The following is a 13,620-nucleotide window of genomic DNA, read 5'->3' on the forward strand; positions in this document are numbered from 1 at the left end:
TATAGATCTGCACACACATGTATGAGTCTTCTATTTTAAGGTTTAAAATTAAAATTTCCAGGTATATATTTATCGACATGTGCATGAAAATGCATTAAAATCTAGCCCAAAGTTCATTCTGTATTTGAAAATCAAAATGATAATATTTATTTTGTCGCTAGCGGTTTTATTTTCCTTTTTATCTTTAGGACGCATTGAATTTTAAAATTAATGCAATCGTAATAAATTCTCAAGATCTCTGCCAATGAAATAAAACGGTCCGGTGAATACACGTCCATGATGAAAGATATATCAATTTTAACTCCTCAAATTTTTACTTCTTGAAATTCTCGCATATTTGGTATAATTTTAATTATTTTAAAACACTTTAAAAATATCTTTTTGGACTGATTCAGTTCATCCAGACGTAGTTCTAAAACTAATGAGAAAAGCTTTTCTGGATTCATCGAATGATTTCAAAATTTATTATAAAATATATGATCATTAATCATATAGAGCCAATATATTCATCAGCGTGTCAGTCATGCATTAAATGTAGTTTTTAGCAAAAAATTCCTTAAAATCAATTTTTTTCCTTTTTTTTTGGGGGGGGGGGGGTAAACAAGAATTTATTAGGTAGGAGAATTTTTTTTTAATCAAAGTAAGGCAGGGTATGATTAAGATCCAAAATGATCTTTGATTTCTAAGGAAATTTATCAAGTGATTAACTTATTTAAAATGATTATAATTGAATAAAAGCTTTAAGGGTGGATTCAAATATCTTGCATACCATATTTCTGTCTAAACACAACTTTCAATATATATAGTGAATTTGAGATTTCGAAAATTCTTCCACGCTAACCTACGCCTTATTCAAAGTTTTATAAAAATTGTTACCGTACTACATTGTAAGATATCTATTTTTGTCCAAATACCAAAACACCCTGTTATGTAACATTGATAAGAAAAAATACTGGACTTCTAACAAGCCCGATGCAACAAAGCAATTAGGTTACGTCAGCAGTCTTTTCGTCCTTTAAATCTATTAATAGTTACAGGATTTCCAAAGACTTCTTTGAATAGTAAACGAAAGTGAAAGACAGTGTTCTATTTCAGAAAATGAAAATTAGTGCCAATTAATCGTTTGAATAACAAGAGGCCGATGGGCCACATCGCTCACCTTAGCAACAATGTATAATAAAATCAGCTTCATTGTCATAATACAAAATATCTGGACAATGCGGTATACAGTCATTTCATGCATATCTTTTACAATTTAATGCTATGCTATGGTATGCGATTTTAATGATATGCTATGAGATTTGTATGCTATGCTATGAGATTTGTATGCTATGCTATGAGAAATTGAAATAAAGGGCTTAATGATATGGTATGCTATGCTATGCTATGGTATGCTATAATATTTTAACAAAACCGCCTCCATACACAGAAGAGTTCCACACATTTCGAATAAAATAACAAGAAGCCAAAGTTTACCACAAATCTATCATGTAAACATTTATTTTTTCAAATAAAAACATTTAAAACCGAGTTAAAATAATGTTGTATGCTATGGTATGCTATGGTATGATATGACGAATGCGATTCTATGAGATTGTATGCTATGGTATGAGATTCCAATGCTATGCTATGAGATTTCAATGCTATGCTATGAGATTTCAATGCTATGCTATGCTATGGTGTATGTTGAAAAAGATATGCTTGAACTGACTGTAATACATGTAGATCCTGTATTAGAAAAACCATTTCCCTCCTGGATATTCTTATGTTTATAATCAGGTCCCTTTTTTTTACATGTAACAGTCTAAGGGTGATTTTATAGTCATATTACATTCACCATTGCAGTTCTTAAAAAGACCTTAAACAAATGTTTATTACCAGGATATAAACCTACATCAAACTCTAAACCCCTTGTGAGGCCCAAGAATCGTCCAGGGGCCAAAGTTTAAACAATTTTAAAGATTACGCAATATGTAAAAATGCTTCCAGATACTTAAAACCACATATAATGATTTCAGTTGTTTAAATCATTAATTTTTTTCCCTTTATACAACTGGATCCCCAATGTGACCTCACCCTACTCTTAATTAAAGCTTTTCTAGGCAAACGTTTGTTAAGAACAAGATTTAACGATCTTTCTCTTTATATTTCTTTGTACAGTTTTCTCTCCCTCCTCCCCCACCCCTTAAATGACCACATCCTATCTCCGGGGACCATGATTTGAATAAACTTGAAAGTTCACTACCTGACGATGCTTCCACATGTTTCAGCTTTCCTGGCTTAATAGTTCTTGAAAAGAAGATTTTTGAAAATTTCTCGAAAATTTCAATAATTCTTAATTATCTCCCATTGTAAATGAGTGTGATCCTTAATTTTCAAAACTTTGAATTCACTTTGACGGAGGATGTTTTGACTTAAGTCTGATTATAATTGGCCCAATGGTTCTGAAGAAGATGTTGAAAATGTGAAAAGTTTACAGATGGACAGACAGACAAAATGTGATCAGATAGCTCACTTGAGATTTCAGCCCAGGTGAGCTAAAAACGTTACAAACAGATCCCGTTCAATGCATACAATGGACATCTTTTTAAAAAATAACAAAAAAAAAGGAATATAATATAATGTTAAATACTTAGAGAACAAAATTTTATTTTGTTAGGTTCATTTTGTGTGTATGTTATTCATGGTGTCATCAAGGCATTAAATGTCATTAGTTGTTGCGTGCCTTACGTAAGTGTGCATTTATAATCTGAAAATGACTGTCATTTAGCCTGAATTTATACTGTTCATTCCTTAAGGCTGTTGTTTACTCACGATATTTTAACACAAACGGGTCGCCGTAGTTAATGATGACGTAAATTTATTAAAATCCGAAAGACGAAAAATTATATTTTAGATTTATGTATATAAGTTATTTAATTTAAACTCTTCTTTAATTTAATCTTTGTTGTCTTATTATTTATCAAAGGATTTTAAACTCTTTACGACATATGCCGTATATCAGCGCGCGGTAACATGTAAACAATCGTCTGTCAAAATGTTTTCGACCTGATTCACGGTAATTTACAATCATGCCACGCTGGAAGAAGCAAGGCTTCTCAAAGAAGTCAAATCAATATAAAAGCAATTCTCAGCTTCTCGCTAGTCGCTGGACCGACCGTAAGACCACAGATGATCACAATTATTGGGAGAATTCTCCTGATATTCAACAGACCGACGATGCTCAGACTACCGGTATACATAATCACGATGGCCTGATGTATGTGCCAGAACCGGCAGGCAGCGACGTTTCCGTCTCTTTCAATGATTTGGAAAATTCTAGGTATTGCTTCAGATGATAAATTTAGGAGAATAACTCATGCTATCATATATTATATATATAATTTAATGTAGTAAATTTTACCACGTTTACAGTAAATACACATTTTTGAAGTCTGCATAAACAGTTGTAATGCATGATAAAGAGAAAAGCATTATGCATGTAGCATCTTTACATATAAGTCATGTTCTTCATTTATATAAAAATGTAAAACAGTAAAAAAAAAAAAATACCACATTTGATTTTAGTTAATTTGCATACTTGTCATTTATAGCTGCAAGTATATGTAGCTCCTGGTCTGAGAATATTCAGATGGATGACCTGGGAACTTCCCACCGGAAAAAAATGTGTATTTATTGCGCACAACAACGTGACTCATGAACCTTATTTATACGCAAATTCTGTGAAAATAATTAGTACTATTAAATTCTTTATGCAATTTACTACAGTACTGATATTTTCTCTTTACTTTGAAGCCTCTGATAATCTTTTAAACACTATCACCAATCCTGTAAATTCAAGTGATGCAGTTTGTTTACATGTAAAAATGGTGACTCTTGATTTAACATACTTGATTTTCTGAGGTCGCTAGCATGTTGCGGAGAAAATCTCTGAGGCATGTTAAGAAATAAAAGATCTGCATGAAAAATTTAAGGGTACTATTTGTTTTCACAGAATTTGCGTATAAGTAAGGTTAATAAGTCCAAAACTAGTGCACATTTTTGTGCACAATAAATACACAATTTTTTCAATGGGTTGCACTCCGGACTGTACCTCTTAGGTCGCCCATCTGAAATTTTTTTAAACCAGGAGCTACAGACCTGCAGCTAAATTGTCATTGCCTGTGTTTGTTCAGTATTACCAAACTTTGATTTGTTTATAAAGAATCATTCAACTTTATTTAAAAAACAATTTTTTTTAAGGTATGACTCATCATGGAGAGAGGGAAGAAGGGTTGTTGAGTTAGGGGTGTTAGCAGATGGCCTCTCCGGATGTGAAAAATGTGGCATTCCACTCCATCTTTCGCATTCCATAGGAGTACTGACATGTGGATTAGGTTCTTTTTTAAAAGTCCAATGCAAAAACACCATATGTCAGCACTTAAATACAATACCAACTGGAAAACGCCATGGAAAAATTTGGGATGCAAATACTAAGCTTGCCACAGGTACAATTTCTGGATTGACTGATTAAATACATGAACTGATATTATAAAAGGTTGTGGGTACAATATACTGTGGAATTATTTAAATTCGTGGAGGTCAATTTTCGTGGAATGTTGGCTTTTTGCTTATTCGTGGGGATGTAATTTCGTGGCTTTGTTGCATGGTTTTCAGTTTAAGTAAGAAAAATAACTCGTACAAAACTTGTTTTCGTGGAGGACGTAAATTCGTGGAGAGGGATACCCACAAAAACCACGAAAATTGAGCCACCACAAAATATAATATACAGTAATATTTTTAAACAACTTCTTGTCATTAATATTTTCTTAAGTCATGAAATACACATGAATCTTATTTTTCAGGAATGATGCATTCAGGCATAGGGCCTTCTCAGGTGAATGCTCTTTTATCATCTCTGAATATACCTACAGTTAGTACCCGAACATTGCAAAACAGGCAAAATGAACTGGGAACAGTCATGGAGAAAGTTGCAGAGGACACTAAAAGAAGCAGCCTTCATGAGGAAATTCAGGCAACTTTAGAGTATGTATACATGCAGATAAAATACTGGTACAATATATATCCTTGAAAAAAATTGGTTTTATTTTTGTATAATGCTTCATTGTTTTTGTTGAAAAACTGCATAATAATACATATACATGCACATGCAATTATTTCATGAAGGTTCTATCAGAGCTGAAATTCATAGTGTTTAAAAATAAATCCCATTTTATTTTACTTAAATTATGACTTGTTTGGGGAATTTTCAGGAGTGAGGGTACAGATGAATTGACAGTCAGTGTCGATGCTGGTTGGCAAAAGCGGGGCAGTGGGCGATCTTTTGACAGTCTCTCTGGTATGATTTTTTTAAGAATGAAGTTTTACTTGGTTTATTTAATTAAAATCATTATTAAGGGTTAAAGGTATGTTATGATTATTGTATTATAAGAAGAGAAACATATAATAATACTATATGTTTGTGCGACATATTACATGTACTGTGAAATTCTTATTTCCTGGGGCTAAGTCTCATAGATCATAAAGATTATAAAGGTTTGATGGAATATGTAATTTCACAGAATTGCTTGTTTGTACATTGAATGAAGTCGGTATATTCCATAATTCAGAAATTCATGAAAATTAAGTCACATGCTGCAAATATATAATCCTCAGTGGTCTTCATGCCAGTACAAGTATTTCCTGAGTATTTCATGACAGTGATATTAATGAACTTTATTCTCATAACTGAAATTAAATAGTAGAGAAAATACTTATTTACAATATATACAAACTACAATTTAATGGATGAATATCATTGGTAGTACCATTGGCATGATGAAGGGATAACAGATAATTAATTCAAATAAACCATATGAGTTAATTAGCTCTTTCAAATTTACATGTACCGGTAGTATCTAATTACATGTAGATATTTTACAAATAATGACAATATTTAATTAGTTATTCAATTTTATAATTCTTAAATTTCATCTGCATGACTATACGAAATAAAAGGTAAGTTTGTTGGGTTTTTTTTTAATTTTCAGGCCATTGCTCGATGATTGGATCGCATACAGGGAAAATCATTGATTATGAGGTACGCTCAAAATCTTGCAGGATTTGTGAAAATGCTACAAAAGCTGGTAGAGTCCCCAAAGATCATGACTGCCGAAAAAACTGGGAAGGTAGGGTCTTCTTTCTGCTATGAATATAATAATGAGAGAGTGAGAGAGAGAAAGAGAGAGAGAGAGAGAGAGAGAGAGAGAGAAAGGAGAGAGAGAGAGAGCGAGAGAGAGAGAGAGAGATATCAATGCATAATAATGCATGTATATATTTTTTTATACGTAAGCTATTAATATCTATTATTATCGTAATTATAGGCAGCTCTAAAGCAATGGAAAGAGATATGGTTGTCGATATGGTTACCAAGATGGTGGACAAAGGGGTCAACATTACCAAAGTTGTGGCAGATGAGGACACAACTACTTTTTCCCATCTAAGAACCATTCATAACAACATTACGAAGATAAGTGACAGGAATCATATTAGAAAAACATTTTCTTCAAATCTGTATGGTTTGCAACCAAAACACAAATCTTTGAGTACCAAAGTAATCCGGTACTTGGTGAAATGCTTTAATTACATGTTGGCTCAAAACAGAGGAAATCCAGATGGCATACAAAAGGGCTTGGATGCACTTGGCAAGCATCCGTTTGGTGATCATACCTCATGCAGTGACTCTTGGTGTTCCCATGTAAACAATCCAAAACAAAAATACACTGCCTTGCCTTATGGGAAACCCATGCGGGACAGTCATCTCCAAGAATCTCTGCAAACAGTTTGCTCTAAATTTCTTAAGTACAGTATTAAACTTTCAAATTTAGGAAGCACACAGGCCAACGAGTCATTCAATAAAACTGTCTCCATGAAAGCTCCAAAGAACCATCATTTTAGCAGTTCTGCAAGTCTCAATTACAGAGTTGCCGCAAGCGTTGCAGAGAAAAACACAGGACAAACCTATGTAGTAGAGGTAATTAAGCTAGATATATATGCTGTAAAGCTAAGTTAAGTTTTAAGGACACCTGGACTGACACAGTATTTCAGATTATTTTTGCAATTGCCTAATCTTAACCATTTTCAATACTATACTTAACCATTATTAAGAACTCTATAATGCGAAATACATTCCGTATTGTTTACAGTTAGGAACTTCATAACCCATTTATGCAAATTTTGTATATTGCAAATTGAGAAAGAAATCATTACTATATATATATATATATATATATATATATATATATATATATATATATATATATATATATATATATATATATATATATAATAATGAGTTTGTTCATAATACTATATCATATTTTAAACAGGTGAACAGAAGTGTGGGTCTTTCCCCAGGAAAGCACACAAAAAAGTTTTGCTATCTTCGAGACTCACAGTCACGGAAAAGACAAGCTATTGCACGAACAAAAAAAGCAAAGAGGAGAAGAATAGAACTGAAAGCCAAGAAGTGAGTCTCTGAAATAAAATATTTCTCTTTATTTTTTATAAGGTTTTATGCATTGATTATGATATTGCATATGTGTGTATGGAAGTATCGGTACTACTCTCCCTACCAATTCAAGATGAGGATTAATTCATTGATTATATCAGACAGTTGTTACAAACAACTAGCTTATCTAAAAATAAGTCAGTTCTAATGTAAGGTACTTATTTAATATATATACAGTAATGTTGACAATAAAAAAAAAATGTGTGCATATCTGATGCATGCAAGCTTAATGAATTGTTCACTGCTTATTGGTCATTAATGTGAAAATGTTTAAATTAGTTTGAATTAGTCAGTTAATGATATTGATTATCTTGTTGCCTTTGTAGATGCCAGACCACATCATGTAAAGAAATAAGAGAGGGTCCGACTTATATGTCTGGAGTTGGAATTGGTGATCCAAACAGTGCGGTTAAAGAAATACCACGACCATCATCTGTACCACAACTTCAGAGTTTGTCATCAATCAAAGACCATAGTCTTGTCTTTTTTGACCTGGAAACAACAGGACTTGGTATTGATGCATATGAATTTTTAATTATCCAAAATATTAATCTGGTTGATTTAATTCAAAGGATTGTTTTTATAAGTTGACTCATGTGACATAAATGCTTATGTTGATGCTTTTTTTTTCATTTTAGCAAGAACATCACATATTCTGCAGGTGGCTGCCGTCTGTGGAGATGAGTCATTTTCCACCTATGTCATGCCAAAGGAGCAAATTACCCCTTCTGCATCAGAAGTTACAGGCCTAAAGCTTAATAATGGAGCCCTCTATCACAATGAGAGGAAAGTGAATGCTATTTCAATATCAAGTGCACTTGAATCCTTTTTAAGCTTTATTGAAAAGCAAGCCTGTGTTATTTTAGTTTTGATGTCCATGTTCTATTTCATGCTTTAGATTCTTGCTCTTTGTTAGATCGGATGGCACATTGCGTGCAAGGGTTTTTGGATACCAAATATTTATTCAAACTTGTCCATCCTAACTTGTGCTCATATAGGCAACAACATTTATCAGATGTGTTGCTTCAATGTACCTACAATGCACATGATGCTGTAGAAGACGTTTTAATGTTAAAAAGGTTATTTGACACTGTTCAATTTTGTGATGATGAACATTCATGTACTACATGTACCTTTCAGTATGCATTGAGTGCTTATTGTTACCAAAAGGTTGTGAAAAGAAATGTCCCGTCTTTGCAATGTCTGGTAGATAAAAATGTACTTAGTGCTGGAATGGCTAAGAAAGTTGCAGGCAGTGGTCTAGATTTTGAATGTCTCAGACTAGCACACTCAAGAAGTGCTGATGGTATTCATGCTCTATTTACTGAACAGTGTGGCAACAGCTCAGTTAGAGTAACTAAGTGTAAAAAAATTATTGATTCTGTCACAAACTTTTTCATGTCTTTGAATGAAAGCTGAATTAGATATTCTGTCTGATCATGATATCAATTTTTGAACTGCAAAACATAATGAAAATCAATGGGTTTTTTTTATTGGACGTATTCTTATATTCACATATGTTATATATCATTCATTATAAAAATGAATTTTCATGGTTCACATGCATAGAACATACAAAATTTGTGAATTGTTCATTAGAAGCTATATGTCAGTATTGATTTTGTATATAATAATCAGTAATATATTCTTTTGATTTGTGATAAAATTCTATAACATAATATTCTAACATTTATATATTTTTTACAAGAATGTGTCAGGTAAATTATAATTGATATGAATTTTTTTTTGTAATAGTATTTCTTATTATTCAAATAAAAAAAACATGTTGGATAAAATAGAGAAATGCAGAGGAAATTCAAAATTTTGAATGTAAGAATTTTAATTTTTAAAATAGTTAATCCATTATTTTTGCCTTAAAAATTATCAAACTAGATGTCACAAAGAAAATCTAACAGATTTTTCTTATTGTCTTTTGTTCAACTGCTTAAGAGAATGGAATGAAAATACATATGAATTCGGGGAAAAACAGAGGAAATTCGGATTATTTAAAGAAAAAATATCTCAAAAATTTGATCATTGACACCCACTTTGCTTTTTAATTTTGTTTTCTTTAGGATGCAGTTTACATGCATAGCTTATCCATAAAGGATTATCATCATTCAATTTTTTTTAATATTGAAATGAAAATTTGTTGTTTTTTATGAACTTTTTTTTTGAAACAGAGGAAATTCGAGTTGCATAAAATAAAAACGGGCTTGTTTCATGTAAAAATTTTAGTTCAATTTTAAGAATATACCCTTTATGAATATATACACACAATGTTATGTTTTATTAATGTGATTAACAAATAAATATTGTCGAAATATGTGATTACCTCCTAAAATTTCAAATTTACAACGCTGAATTTATGCAATAATTTGATTGGCCATTAGCAAAAAAAGTAGGTCATTGACCCAGTTGTTTGAAAGTGGATTTCAGCATTACATACAAGTGTCTTACTTGTCCAATAGTTATTATATGGATATCATCAGTGGATTTTTTTTTCATTCTGAGTAAACGTCATCCTTAAGCATGAAAGATGTTTCTACATGAACAATGAAAAAGTTTTTTCCCCATTTTATTATTTTATTTTCAATGTGCAGTGTTCAAACATTTATTAAAGATCCTCCTAAAAAAATAATTTTATGTTTATATTTCGTTATTTCTTTAGTCTTTAGTGCTTATCCTATATTTACTTACATGAGTCATAAACATATCTTTAAAAAAATTGTGCACCAATAATGTTTGTTTCTCCTTATAGTCATTTGTTTTAGTACAGAGGACACTAAGATAAGTAAAGCTCAAAATGTACACTACAAGGCAAATATCCACATGCATGTAAAGAAACCATTTGGGTTGACAGTAAAATTGATAGTCTCTCTCAAATCTGAATACACAACACTCATATTTTTTATATTTAACATTTTTGATATGATTTTTGAAAATTCATTCTGATGCACATACGTGTAATAAAATTTTAATATACGACTGTCTGATAAGGTTCATGTAGAAGGAAAAGATAATGTAAAACCAAAATTGTTCAGTACCGATGTTCACAAAAATTATTTGTAAATCACATGTGTCCATCGTAAGCACAAAGAGTAACAATATCCATTTATTGAAGCTAAGTTTAATAAGATCACAGATTTTCATTTTTCCATTAATGCTTATTTCATATGCCTTGCTTTCTTTACTTACATAGTTACGGCAGTTCTCTGCTGCTTTGATAGTAAAATTATTTTTTTTAAAGCAGAAAACAAATATCAGTATTTTAAATGAAATGTTTTATATTATCAGCATCAATTAATGACGGATTGAGATTAATACAGTACATATCATATATTTATGAGCTGATCCACACTGCATAAACTGTTTATCTATCACATGTAGTGATATTTAAATGTAAATTCAATTAGCAAAGATGCTTCAAGAAAATAGGTCATAAAATGTGAAACCATTTGTAAAAAAATATAATTCAGGTGTTAAATTTGTTTTCAGTGTCTTAATCTAAATCTGTTGGCCTTGTTTATACAATATATATTATTTATCGATCACTGACTAACTTAATCAACAAAATGATTGAACAAATAATCAGAATGCAGCCAAACAACATTTCAGATATCTTGCATGCCATATGCATGCCACATCCATTACTGTTTTTCTTCATTCGACGATACTGACACACATAAAGGATTAGCTGAATGATGGGTTCAGCTATTCCATAGAAAGCTTTCCCAATCTGTACATCTAATATTAAACCCTTGGTCTTGAATGCGACGATAAGAGCCAATATGATTTGGGGCAAATCCTCCAACAGAGTGGACATCAGAGAAAGTGTTACAGCGCATGTGCCGTTCTCTTCGTCTTGTTCATCGTCGTCACTATAGCGGATCCCTTTGAACTTGATTCCGATGGTAATCAAAAACAAAAGGGATCCAAAAATGGCAAAGCCAAGAATACTGTATCTTACTTTGTCTCCAACAAGGTCTGTTTGGCTCACTTCGGCGAAAAAATCCCAATCCAAGATCAGATCTGCTACTTCTAAAAGGAGCGCTAGAATGAAACGGGCCTTTCTTGAACGACTGGCCATTATGAGTATTCTTTCAGCTAGAAAAAGTAAACGAGAAGAATTAAAACAATGAAATAATGAAATTAACACAGGAAAAAACACTTACTTCCAATAAACTCTCTAAAATTTATCAGTACCGTGAGTTTAATGCTGCGGTATGGTTAGCCTTTCCTCTCTTTGTTTTAACTGTTATAATAATACTGTTACGTGTAATTGGTATCAATTGTGTAGACGATTTAAATTTAGAAAACTGTGCTTCCCAAGATTTACCTTGTATTTATTTATAGAAATAATTGCAATTTATTCTTGGAATGGAAAGCGAAAGTTTCGGAAATCATAAGATAAACTACGATAGTGCAGAAGTGCAATTCCAATTCAACAGGAAAAAAAGACAGATGAAAATAAAAATAATTCTTATTTGTTCGGATGAGTTACATTGTAGTTATTTATTCTACGTCTTAGGATATGTACGGTCGAAAGAGCTATTTGTTCGCAGAAATATTTTGAAGTAGTTTCTTCAGATAAATTAACCATTTCTTCGGAAGAATGAGGAACTTGATCGGACGAAATCGGATTTGTTTGCACAAAACAAAAAGTTTCCTGTCATTCTTTTCTCATTTTTCGATGAAAATGATATTATCATGCGCTATTGCAAAAACTATAGTGGCATGATTGAGACATTTTCATTGAACATAAATTTTAATTTAAAAAAGTCCCCTTAATTTTTATAGTTGTGATATAAAAAGAATTTACAATACATTCGGAGTTGATATTTGGTACATTCTTAAATAGTAAGCCAACTCAGTGCACACTGGCATAATCTTGAATCTTAATATCAACGTCATCGTCGGATACCCACGGGTGATCGCGTCTTTTACTTATCACCCGGTGATAAGTAAAAGACGCAATCACCCATAGGTATCCGACGATGCATCAAAGTAGGAAAAGAAAAAAACTAGCGTAACTTAGGGTTTTTTTTAAGTCGAGCAACATTTTCCTTTAAATTAATATTTTCACATCAAAATTAGTTATGAAAAAATTATATTTTTTAGGCATGCTAAAAACAGCAGTTTGTATCCGCGTTGCTCATTCTGTTCAATGTTTATTTCCTAGATACATTCTGAAAAATTGGTTGATTTAAAACAGTTATTTGAATTGTTGAAAACGCATTGATGTGTCTAAATCAATATATCAATATATCTAGTATCGATAAATTAATAACCATTTATTATAGTTAGCAGTTTTGAACTTACCTCTACGAGACGAAAAAGAAACGATGTTATTGACAAATGTATCCCTCGCTGCAGATTCTTCCATTCTATTTCTGGACACAGGGGATTTTTTGTTTAGTAAATATCGCACATGATTCACTTTATTGAAAAAAGCATACATATTCGACCGTTTTGTTTTTAAAATATTACGAAAAGCTAGTGTCAAACTTTCATGTAAGTCTATAGGTAATATTTACTGTTTCATTTTTTTTTTACACATACATGTACATTATATTTATTAATTTATAAATGATATTCCCTTCAGACCTTTCATTCAACGCATAACATTGTATTGCTGTACATTGCATTTGTTCTTTTCATTATTATTTTTTGTATATAATGTGTATACATTAAGAAACAATCAAACTATCATATCATATTTTTGGAAAACATTGAACTATTCAATGTATGTAATACTGATTTTGCAGCGTAGAAACAGGTACAGAAAAAAAATGAAATAGATACACATGTCACATGTGTTCACGTTGTGTTTGCATGAATTGAGTTTGAAATTAGCTCTAATTTTTTCATAAACGTAGTGTTTTGTTGAATTAAGAATGTTGGACAATGAACATTTTACCCATTCAATCCACCAAAACGTTAAAATATATTATTGAAAGGTTGAAATATTTCTTTTTAAATATATGAACCATTTACGCACAATGTCTTTTTAAATATAGATATTAACACTGCTACGTAAACAACTATATCAACAGAGCGGGTATGCCCTG

The 13,620-nt window shown here is 31.6% G+C and overlaps 1 pseudogene; it reads left to right on the forward strand.

The window, feature by feature from the left end:
- Positions 1–2,973: 2,973 nt before the first annotated feature.
- Positions 2,974–9,185, forward strand: LOC128184787 (uncharacterized; annotated as a pseudogene).
- The last annotated feature ends 4,435 nt before the right edge of the window (positions 9,186–13,620 follow it).

Source organism: Crassostrea angulata, chromosome 5, assembly GCF_025612915.1.
Source record: "Crassostrea angulata isolate pt1a10 chromosome 5, ASM2561291v2, whole genome shotgun sequence".
Classification (NCBI taxonomy): Eukaryota; Metazoa; Mollusca; class Bivalvia; order Ostreida; family Ostreidae; genus Magallana; species Magallana angulata.